Consider the following 13,016-nt stretch of genomic DNA (forward strand, 5'->3'; position numbering starts at 1 on the left):
CAGAACCAGAGCTCAGGAGAAGAGAACAGAGAGAGACTGTAACCTAAAAGCTATCTAAAAATAAAACTACATAACTCACCGACAACCGACTCCCGAATATTCCATATACGCCGAGTACGTTACAAGTGGTGTTAGAAGTGGGATTTGAAGGACCAACCTGGAAGAAAAGACAACCTTGGCCGATGTGATAGCCCAGCTGGCCGAAGGTCAGCGGCATCTCCAACTGGTATGGGAGCAGCAGATGAAAGAAGCTAAAGAAGAATGTGAGACGTTACAGACAGCCCTGAAGAGCCAGGTGACAATCATGGCAAACAACCAGTTAGTACATGAGACGGCCCTTGGAAAACTTACCGATTCAATCGCCCATACGAAAGTACACCCCAATGTACCAAGTAGTGTACTACAGCGTTACCAAGAACCAGAGGACCCCGACGCTTTCTTCACAAATTTTGAGAGAGTTGCTAGTACGGCCAATTGCCCCGAGGAGAAATGGGGACAATATATAGCCCCCCTTCTCACAGGCCAGCTGCAGACTGCTTACCATGCTATCAATCCAGGCAGCACCTTGCCGTATAAAGAACTCAAGAAAACCATCCTGGAAAGGGTTGGATTGGATGGCGAAAACTACCGCACACGGTTCCGCCAAGTAAAGTGGCAACATCAGGAAAACCCCCGAACCTTGTTTTACTGAGTCCAGCATGCTGCAGGACGATGGTTGCACCCCACAGAAAAAACCCAGGAGGAAATGCTTGATACCATAGTCCTGGAACAGTACCTAGAGGCCTTGCCCTCCACAACACGGAACTGGGTCCGGCAACACCCAGGGCTAATTAACGAAACAGCTGTGGATCTTGTTTGCGCATATCATAGAGGCCCGGACTTCCGGGCTACAACCAGCAGACCACCACCTCTTCCTCCGGTACGACCCACCATCACCAAGAATATAACCCATAGAACAACCCCAATACATGGCCCAGAACGGTCCCAGTCGGCCGCTGTACCAACGCCCAGCTATCCAAGTATAGGTCCCCAGTGCTATCACTGTTCAGAATGGGGCCACATTGCCAGACATTGCCCACATAGGAAGGAGACCGAGGAGCCCATGGAAATTGGTTTGACAAGAGGGAGAGTTCTTTGGTTAGGAGGGTAGAAACCCAAGTAAACCCTCTCTGTAGTTGTTAATGGGGTGGAAAGAACTGCGCTAATTGACTCAGGATGTATGCAGAGTGTAATTCGGCAACCCCTAGTATTACCCGGGCAGGAAGATCCACACACCCAGGTCTTAATCGCCTGTGTGCATGGTGATCAGAGGTATTATCCAGTGGCCGACATACGGTTGAATTGGAGAAATAAAAATGAGACACTAAGAGTGGGGGTACTCTCCCAACTAGGCAAAGACATAATCCTAGGAACCGATTATGGAGACTTTCCCGCTCTCTTAGAGACAGCAGGACGTGAACAAGCCTTGAAGTCCTGGTGGGAGGAGGTACCTAAAGGGTCTGATACAGACGAACAAAAACACACTCGGGCTATCCTAAGTAAAAAGCAGAAATGTGAATGACAGTGGTATGCCCAGAAAACCTTAAAAGAGAACACACTAGGAAAAGACAGCAGAGTGTACACTATGGCTGGCGAATTTCGGCAGAAGCAACACGAGGATCCCTCTTTGAAACACGCATGGGAAAAAGCACTATCTCCCGAACAACAGGGGATAGGTCCTACATTTCGAATCCGTAATAATTTATTATATAGAAAACCCTCAACAACGGGAGGAAAACCAGAACAATTGGTTGTCCCTAAGAGTCAAAGACAACAAGTGTTGCACCTAGCCCACGGAGACAATGGGGAAGGGCACCCAGGTAGAGAAAAGACAGAGGAAGCGGTGCTCAGACATTTCTATTGGCCTGGATTGTTCGGAGAGATCCGTAAGCACTGTGTGGAATGTCCCAAATGTCAACTGTATAATCCCTCTCCGCATAAACCCGTTCCCCTCCAACCACTTCCAATAATTGATACCCCATTTTCCAGGGTTGAAATGGATATCATAGGGCCTTTCACTCCCTCAGTAAGGGGTCGGCAATATGTTTTAGTATTGGTGGATTACGCTACCCAGTAGCCGGAAGCAATACCCATACCTAGCATGCACACCAAAGCCATTGCCCAGGCAATGATCGAGTTTTTTTCCAGGATAGGATTCCCGAACTAAATCCTCACAGACCAGGGGACCTCTTTCATGTCAAGACTCATGACCGAGGTGAGTCGCTTACTCGGGGTGAAACAAATCAGAACCTCTGTTTATCACCTCCAAACGGACGGCCTAGTAGAAAGGTACAATAGGACCATTAAGTCGCTCCTTAGAAAAAGCATTTCAGAAGCTGGTAGGGATTGGGAAAATAAATTACCTCTTGTGTTATACACAATTCGTACCCACGTCCAATCCTCCCTGGGATATAGCCCTTTCGAAATGCTATTCGGGAGACAAACCCGAACCCTGCTTGACATGTTGGCCGAACAATGGGAAACCACAGAGGAAGAAATAAAAGATCTCTTATCCTATACTCGAGACTTGCGTGACAATCTGCATACAGTGTGGGAGGAAACCCACACCGCATTACGAGAAGCACAGACGAAACAGAAGCAGGTATACGACACTAGAAGCGTGGTTCGCAGCTTGACCATAGGTGACAAGGCCCTGGTCCTCCTTCCCAGTAGTGACAATAAATTGTTAGCTCGTTGGCAGGGACCCTGTGATGTAATTGCACAAATTAACCCCACCACTTATAAGTTAGCCATTCCCCAAGGAAGTGGACGAGAACAGGTTTACTATATTAATCTCCTAAAAAGATGGCAAGAACCCTCGGACGGAAAGCCTGTCAGGTACATTACACACGATCCTGTAGAAGAAATCCCATAGCCCTCTCTCTCTACTCCCACCCGTCAGGGTACGCCCCAACCATGGTTAAATCCCACATTATCCGAGACCTATCGTCTTACACTTGCCCGACTAATAACTAGTCACCAAGCAGTCTTTTCTAAGGTCCCTGGTAGAACAGAGTTGGTACAACATCCCATCCGGCTCAAGGTGGACAAGGTATCCAGACAAAGGCCCTATCGTATTCCGGAAGCCAAAAAATCTATCATAGAACAAGAAGTCCAGTCCATGCTGGCGGCCGGTATCATTGAGCCATCAACCATTCCCTGGTGCTCACCGGTGGGTTTAGTTCCCAAGCCGGATGGGAGTACCCGGTTTTGTGTGGACTATAGACAGGTTACAAACTATCTCATTTTGACGCCTACCCTATGCCTCGTATTCACGAGCTCATTGAACGGTTGGGCCAAGCCAAATATCTATCCACTCTGGACCTCACAAAGGGGTACTGGCAGATACCCATGAGACCAAAGGACAAAGAAAAAACAGCTTTTTCTACTCCTTCTGGACTTTACCAATTCACGGTCCTACCCTTTGGCCTTCATGGGGCACCTGCCACTTTCCAGAGACTCATGGACACAATACTACGACCTCATCATCAATATGCCGCAGCATATCTTGATGATATTGTCATATATAGTGGAACATGGAGTGACCACATAACACATTTAGACAATGTTCTGCAGGCCTTACGAGCGGCTCAGTTGACAGCAAATCCGGAGAAATGTCGCTTAGGACTAACCAGTATCAAATATTTGGGTTATGTAGTGGGGGGAGGTCAAGTTAGCCCACAAATTGAGAAAATAGAAGCCATACAGAACATACCTTTCCCTAAAAACAAGAAAGACGTCAGAGCCTTTTTAGGATTAATAGGCTATTATCGCCGATTTATTCAACAATTTTCTACTCTAGCAGAGCCACTCACTAACCTGTTACAAAAGACCAGTCCCAATTCTCTGTCCAAACCCACTGCATTTGAACTTCAAAGCTTTGACATCCTGAAAGCCATACTCACCTCAGGTCCGGTATTGTGTTGTCCGAATTTCCTTAAATCTTTTTTCCTACAAAATGACGCCTCCGACGTGGGTCTGGGGGCAGTTCTTTCCCAGGAGCAGGACAACGGGACACAACACCCCATTTTATACATCAGTAGAAAGCTTCTTCCAAGAGAACGGCACTACCCCACCATTGAGAAAGAGTGCCTAGCGATAAAATGGCCATTGAATCACTTAGGTACTACCTGTTGGGCAGGTCCTTTACCTTGGTTACCGACCATGCTCCGCTCACCTGGCTTGCCCGGCACAAGGACACAAATTCCCGTATTTTGCGATGGTTCCTTTCCTTACAGCCTTTTTCCTTTCAGGTGCTGCATCTTCCATGAAGCAACATGACCAATGCGGACTTCCTGTCTCGTTACCCGTCATCGGAGCGTCCCGACCGGCCGCTCCCTAGAGGGAGTGTATGTGACGGGCTGAGAGTGACCCGCCCACACAGGAACCGGACTTGTGCTGTCTCTGCCCCATCTAACCCCAACCTTCCTGATTTCCTTCCCCGTGATTGGCTGGTTCCACTCCAGCTGCGGGAAGACGGGAGGTCAAAAGTAGCGGTGCCAGCACCTGAGGCGTCCGTGTTAGGAGGTGGAGAAGGAGACCCAAAGGACGCCGAAAAAACGCGAGGACAAGAAGAAGACAACCAGAAGGAAGCAGAAAGCACGCGAGAACGAGAGGAAGATGATCGAGCGGACGCGGAGGGCAAGGCAGGAGTCCGTGCAGCAGAAGACCCGGAGGGCGAGGGAAACCGGTGGCCTGACGCGAGGAACAAACACCACGACGGGCATCCAACACCAACATCGGAAGCCTCAGCATCGAGAAGCCGCGGGGAAGCAAAGCGCTATTGCCCGTCACACTTCAGGAGAAGCGTGGCTCTACCAGGTGCGTGAGACTTGAGGAAAAAAAGGAAGCGGGAGGGCGACAAGGGGGAAAAGGGGAAAGGAAAGGGGGGGATTGGGCTGGGCACTAATGCACAAACCACTATACAACACATAGGCACGGGGTAGTGCACAAAACAGGGCACAGAGAATTTTAAACTGAATAGTACAAAATAGGAGGATTGTGGGCTAAAGCAGAAAAGAGACAAGCGAAACAATACAGGAAGAAGAGACGTCCTAGAAAGAAAGAAACAAGAAGAGCAGGAACTAGAGAAAGATAGAGCAGAGCAAAGCCGAATACAACAGACAAAGAAAAAGGGAGAAGAGGAAGCAGTTCAGGAGAAACCAAGGAGAGAAAATAGAGGCCTGATAAACGAAAGGAAAGAAAGACAAGAAAAGGCAGGGGAAGAGATAGACAAAAGGAACATAACCCAAAAGTACTTACCGGTATATCTTTCTGTCTCTCCACATGCTTTTCCCGGGGAACCTGTGAGACGAAGGAAGCCAAAGAGAAGACTGAGAAGAGCAGTCCAAAGAATAACATCGTAAAAACTAGAGGAAAGAAGACAGGAACAGAACCAGAGCTCAGGAGAAGAGAACAGAGAGAGACTGTAACCTAAAAACTATCTAAAAATAAAACTACATAACTCACAGACAACCGACTCCCGAATATTCCATATACGCCGAGTACGTTACATGAGGCTTCTGGGTGGGTCAGTGATCTCCCTGCCGGACCCTGTGATCGGCAGGTGGAGCAGTTGATGATTCATTTTGTCTTTTCTTTTGTAAAATCTATTGCTGCTATTTTCAATTCTGCCTAAAGCATATTTTAAAACCACTGACTTTCATGAAATGTGGAGAGGCCCTATTATATCTTCAACTGTTAAATAGTCTGGACATTTGCTTTAGGGGGAACAGCTTTCTCAAGATGTTGCTGTGATGTAGGAAATCAATGGAGGGGTAATGGCTGTGCTCAGGCTACCGCCTACGGGGACTTTAAGGTACTTATAGAGGCAATTGATCCTTATTGATTCTAAAGTGTTATATGATCTTATTTATATATTTTAACTCTGCTTCTGCCAGACACCTCTGCTTGCCTTATAACATTTTTTTAAAGCTTTTATATAAACGGATTAGTGTTCTTAATATGCAATAGGAATTATTTAGGACTCCTGTTGTGTTCTATTTGTCTGTATAATGCATGTAATATGTTCTTTTATGATCTTTTCCTAGAATCAAATAAAGATATATCTGATCTACTTAATCTGAGAACAATGAGAAAACCAATACAGACATAGCAGACCAGACTCAGGACCCCCATACCTAACTACCAAACCAAGAATGCATTTGAGGGGTGTCATACCCAGTGGTACAGTTCCCATTTTGGGAATAGGACTGCGTAGTTTTAGGGCAGCACCACCACCAGTTGTGGGTGACTGTGTCGGTCCCACACCGTCTGGAAGCTGTTAGCCTGTCTTCTGGCTAGCTCGCAGTGTCTCACACAAATCCTGGAAGTAAAGGTGACTTTTTGCAACCTAAACACAACACTCTGACTCCTCACGGATTTCGTGGTGAACAGTTCATACCCCTTTCGCTCAATTACACAAAGACATACACATGCCAAGGCAAACGATGCAATGCAGAATAAGTTTCAATATATTTATTGAAGCAGCTGCATCCGATTATAAAAAAGTATGGGCTGCGATAATTAGGCAGAAGAAACATAATACAGTGATCCTTATTACCATCAGAGTGAAGACGATAAACACCCACACCATCGTGCTATGATCCTAAAGCCTAGAGATTACTACCTACACCATAATGTCTAAAACCTGAGACCTTAGAGGTGGTAACCCTTCTGCCTATCCCAGTCTAAGTGAAGGACACCAACCCCATACGTGAAAGGTGGGCAAGGGTTTGTTGTCAGTTGGTAATCCTCCTGGTTGGCTGAAGAGTCAGTGCCAGGATCAGCAAAGCAGTCAATGGAATGGTGTATGTCGCAGGACGGCCATGACTGGAACACCCTCTACCCCCCTTAGGTCTATGGATGGTGCTCAGGCAAATGAATATGATGAGCCAAGCCAGAGCTGAGTCATGAAACTGGCTTGGCTCTAAGAATATATGCACAAGCCAACTCATAAAAATGTTTGGCATGTATATTGTGCAACAACATGATGTAAAAATATGATGCAATATCTTCAAAATTCATAAAAGTGTATTTCTTTAACTTGTGAAAGTGTTTCACCTTAGTGCATCAGAATATATACATCACCATATAGACATATATTTATTAATAGTCATGGTTTTAAGAAACATTCACAGCTCGCAAACCCAACTGTAATGCCATTTGTGTACTAAGAGGCAAGTCAGTTGTCATGAAAATCCTAAACATGACATAGATTCTTATTATAGTTGGAGCAACACTATAGTCTGTTAAATTAAACATAAGAGGTGCTTGTGCAGTGCACATCATGAACTCAAGTATTTAAAAGTGTGCTGTTATGTGATAAAGAAATTGGAGGCCTGTAAAGTAAAATATGTTCCTAGGATCATACAATTTGGACAAACAGGGAAGTCCAAATCATTCCATGTTTTCTGGTTTTACATTTTGAAATTCAGACACCAGATGGATATCTATGTCTCTGTTTTTTTGCTTCCATTTAATTAAAGGTCGTTGTTTTGTATTTAATTCCTAGCTCATGACAGGAACAACTAATAGAGAGATAGCAGACCCAGCTCCGGGCCCACAGACCTAACTAACAGGCCAAGAATGCACTTATTTGCGGGTTGTCACTTCCCAAACACTCCCTTGAAGCTAAGCCCCTGCTCTCACTTTGAGCCAGTGGAGAAAAGTGAGGTGTGTGAGGGGAGCTGCCAAGTGAGCAATGATATACATGGTTGAAAAAAGAGGCTCTCCTGAGCTTCTTCAAGAAGAGGCCTGAGGTCTCACTGGAGTGGACCCAGAAGTGAATGCCGGAGTCCAGGGGAGAGGGACTCAGTGTGGAGCTGTGAATCAAAACAGCACAGTGCTTGAGGTGCCTTCCTACCTGTACTGCCTAAAAGATGCCTGGAAAAGTGGCAGAGATGGTGGGTCTGGAGGCCCGAGAGCCCAGTGGGGGAGATCCAGCAGAGGCAAGTAGCCCTGAAAGTGGGTCACATGCATTGATGGCCTGCAACTACCCTACCACAGTAAATAAAGAACTTTGAGATAGACCAAGACCAAGATGCCCTCTCCTCATAGTACACCTCATAACAACAGCTGACACCTAGGTAAATGAAGACCGGAGACAAAACACTTAAAACCAGGGGCTTTGTCGAGGAAGGGCGTGGGGCGAGCGGGCACAGGGGGTGGATGGGTAGGGACGCTGGAAAAATTAATACTTTTCTTTTCAAAATCACTTACCTGCTCCGCTCCCACGCCACTCCTCCCCATGCTGCTGTAGGCACAGGTTCCCAGCCTGCCCTGTGGCCAATCCTTACGCTGCTCAGAGCACCATCAGGATTGGCTGGGAGTGCCCAGCCAGGGCACTCCCAGGCAGACTGGGAGCCTGTGCAGGCTCTCTGCAGCTCAGCAACCAGAGAGCCCTGTGCGCATGTGTGTTTGGCCATCCTGAAACGCCGGCTAAACACACATCCGCTCTGAGGAGAGTGCACAGTGCACTCCCCTCTGCCCATCACCCCCAATGCCCCACACCTTTCACAGGAAAAGGATAATAAACAGAGTTTATTAGCCTTTCTCTGTGAAAGGATTTGCAGCAGTTTCTGCTGGTGGGGGGCAACGCTCCTCTGTCTAAGCAGAGGAGCCGCACCTGCTTAAGACCCCTCTATAAGGAATGTAATGCCTGCAAAGGCAGTACATTTGGGAGGCAACTTTAATTTGATATGCAGGACAAATAACCAATGAAGAAGTGTAAGACAATGTCAGATCATAATCCATTACTTAGCACTGCACTAGGGCAGGTCCTTCGTGGACATTCCGTCATGGAGATTACAGACTAAGGCACTCCGAAATGCAGCATTTCATCCCAGTCTAGGACGAGACGTTGATCAGTATTTTCAGGAGAACTAAGGACTAGTGGGTGACTACACACTGAATGTGAGACATTTATGGCATTGGACGAGCCCCTAAAAATAAAATACAGGAACTAGTAATGGAAAGTGTGCAAGATCAAGTTAATTCACATTATGTGTCACTACAGAGGAAGGAGAAGTTTGACTACAAGGCATACAGAGCCAAGAAGCATGCAGAAGGATACAAAGCAGTTAGAATGCTGGCAACACAAGACATTTTCGAATCAGCTAGACGTAAATGTAGAACAATTAGAAATGATAGCGAGACATAGGCGGTCATTATGAACATGGCGGTTTGGCCCGCCAGGCCGGCGTTGGCGGGTGAAACCGCCAGCCGCATGGCAGACCAAACCACCACATAATGATCACGGTGAGGGCCGCCATCGGCAGCCCTCACTCACCGCCAGACTTCCTCCATCAGGCAGCCTGGCGGAGGGCGGAAACATCATCCGACAGGGCAGCCGTGCTACCCCTCGGATAATGTTTCCAAATCCTCCAGCCTTTCCCTGACAGGTTTCCGCACCAGGGAAAGGCTGGTGGAGGGGGTGCCCCTGCACTGCCCATGCATTTTGCATGGGCAGTGCAGGGGCCCCGGTGCAGTGCCCCGTCGCGTAGGTCACTGCCCGACTTTCGGGCAGTGATCTGCGCGATGGATGCGGCTGCACCTGCCGCACAGAGGCATTGGCGGTGGTTCCAATGTTTCTGCCCGCCGGCCCACAGAAAGGTTCATTATTTGGCCGGTGGGGATCCGGGGATGATGGCGGTCAGTGTTTTGACTGCCAGCATGAACACAGTTCGTTGTTACCGCCGTGTTCATAATGAGGGCCATAGTCTGTATGCAAAATGAAACAAATTATATTTTTGGTGATTACTGCACTTACCTATGTGTACAACACATTTCCCCATGTTTAGATCACATAAGGGCTAATTACAAGTAGGCCCCGTCAGATGCAATAATTCTCACATCTAATAAAAATATGACACCAAGGTGTTTAGAATTCATCAGATGAAACAATTAAATCATATACGTTGTTTTTTTTTAATAGCATGGATATTTTGGTGCTTACCACACCACAAGCTGTCTCTAATTACAATCCCTGTGTAAACATGTGTTTGTGCAGGGATTGCAATTTAATGGGCTAACTGTAATCAAGCTTATAATGGAATACCTACTGGAGGCCAATCTAAAAACGGTGTCACAACAACAGTCCATTGACAATCATGAAATAAAAGAAGCAGTGAAAAATATAGGGAGGAATAAGACTCCAAGCTCTGATGGATTTCATCTAAAATGTTAATACAAATTTGCTGTCTATTTGTGCACTATATTAATCACATTGTATAGTGTTTCAAAAATGCTGGTGTCCTACCATACGACAATGAAGAAGCTATTATAGTCGTAGTCTCAAAACCAGATAGAGACATATTGGAAAGAGGATCTTATAGACCTTTGTCGATGCTTAACTTTGAATGAAAGATCCTGGTTAAGATAACAGCTAAATGAATACTGCAGGTATTGACAGCACTGGTACACCCCAATCAAATTGGGTTTAGATTTTTTGGCTCCACCTCTCCCAGCTTCTATCAATTTCACATCATGTCATCCATTTCATCATACTGGAAATCTCCTGCAGTGGCTTCACTGGAAATTGAAAAAATGCATTTGTCTCCCTGAACTGGCCGTACATATATGAGGTACTGAAGCACATTTGCGCCATAAATAATAAAATGGATTAAGTTATTGTACCCTTACCTCAAGGCCGGAGTCAAGACTCAATAGGTCAACTCTTCCACTTGCTTTTGAAGAAGAAGTACGAGACAGGGTTGTCCCTATCTCCATTAGTGTTTGCTTTGGCAAAGGAACCACTGGCAAGTCACTTTGTGACGTATGGTGTGACAAATTAACTGAAAAGAAGGAAAGTTGTCATACTGTATCACTTTGTGTTGAAGACATACTGATGTAATATGGGCCAGCAGAGAGGGGTGAATCCTTATTTTTTCTCACTTGCCATGTTAAATGTCTGCAATATTCAGGCTCAGGCTTAGCCGGCAACCAGGGAATCGTATGAATTCTGGGTGTTTTTGAAACCTAGAGACCAAGGCAATCCAGGTTTTTGCGGCCTGCATGGATCCCACTACGTTTTCTTACCTAGAATGTCCTGCAAACATCAAACTTGATCTAAAATCCCTTTTCTTCACATTTCTTTGAGGAACAATTCTGGAATCCGTGGGGATTCTCATGATTCCTGCCACTTAGCAGCCCATAGTTCTCCTGATAAAAACAGTATGCCACTTTTATACCTAGATGTATTAAGGGTGTCCAATGGAGGCGGCTGAGGCCACATGTAGGGCCTGGGGCTGGAAGAGAAATGTTGAGGTAAGGTAATTTTATTAGGTTGTGCATATGCTGCATTTCCCGTAGACAATACTGAGTTATAGATTACTCCCAGTTTTTAGGCTGGGGCACAGTTCAGTCCAGAAGCATATTTTATGCAAACGTACATAAAGACCCAGCCTGAAAAGAAACCTTCACAGGGAGACAAAAGGTGTTTTTGTATGAAAAACCCTCACCCACCAGGGTTACGCCTTGGTGGCATGCTTCATCATTGGGATTCCTCCCGTCCTGCTGCAGAACGAGGCGTGCTGTGACCGACGGAATACGTGGGAGCACTGTTGGTTTCAACAATGTGAATGCTAGAAAGGGATAGGAGTGATGAGGTCTTGGTGAGTTAAAAATACTACCCCTAGGTGGTATGATTAAAAAGGGGTGTTGGGAGGATGGGTATATTATGGGCCTGATTACGACTTCGGCGGAGGGAATTATTTAATCCCAAATGTGACGGATATCCCGTCTGCCATATTACGAGTCCATTATACCCATGGAACTCGTAATACGGAGGGCGGGATATCCGTCACATTTGGGACAGAATAATCCCTTCTGCCGAAGTCGTAATCAGGCCCTATGTACCTTACCTCCTAGATGGATAGGAATGACTACCCGCAAAGCGAAAATTCGCATTGGGGAGCATCGTAGTAACTTAACCTGTTAGGTGCGGGCGTCGGCCACTGGCCGACGCCCACACACCCTCCCTGGTGCGGGTCACGACCAGTGGCCGACACCAGGAAGGGTATCAATAAATCCTCGGGTGCGTCGCACCCGAGGATTTTTTATTTTTTTTTAAACCCCCCCCGGGAGACACGGAAGCTTCCGTGTCTCCCCCCGACCCCCCACCCGCCCCTTTGTGACGTCAGCGCGCCTCGCGGCGCGCTGACGTTGCAAAGGTGTTTTCCCCATCAAAGCAGGAAGCAGCCTTGCGGCCGCTTCCTGCTTTGATGGGGAAAACGGCCTTTCTCACGTTCCAGAAACAGTTTGAGAAGGCCTCGTAAGAAAGGGGGAGAGTCTCCCCTTTCTTACGAGGCCTTCTCAAAGTGTTTCCTGGCCCCCGATCGCAGCACAGCTGCGATCGGGGGCCAGGAAACACCACTAGACGCCAGGGATTTCACTTTGGGGGGGCGGCCCCCTCGGAAAACGGGCCGCCCCCCCCCGGGGGCATAATTAATAAAAAAAAAAAGGTAGGTGCCCCCTGGGGGGGGGGGGGGGGCGCGATCGCGCCCCCCCCCCCAGGGGATTGTTGTTTTTTTAAAAAAAAAATAATTAAAAAAAAAAAAAAAATGACAGGGGGTCGCCCGTGGGCAGGGTGACACCCTGTGGGGGCAATTTTTTTTTTAGATGTTGTAGGGTTTCCCTGGGGGCCATTTTGGCCCCCAAGGAAACCATACAACAACTAAAAAAAATAGATCTATATATAGATCTATATTTATATATCTATGTAGATAGATATATCTATGTACATGGATATATCTATAGATATATCTATGTACATAGATAGATATATATATATATATAGAGGTAGATCTATATATACCAAAGAGATTTATAAAGTGTGCTACTCACCTGTGAGGGTCTCAAGGCGCTTGGGGGGGGGGGGGCGGGGGGAGGGAAAGGGGCTGGGAGGTTCACTGTTCGAAAAGCCAGGTTTTGAGGCCCTTCCTGAAAAGAAGTAGGTTTTGGGTCTTGCGAAGGTGGGT

This window comes from Pleurodeles waltl, chromosome 1_1 (genome assembly GCF_031143425.1).
Source record: "Pleurodeles waltl isolate 20211129_DDA chromosome 1_1, aPleWal1.hap1.20221129, whole genome shotgun sequence".
NCBI lineage: Eukaryota > Metazoa > Chordata > Amphibia > Caudata > Salamandridae > Pleurodeles > Pleurodeles waltl.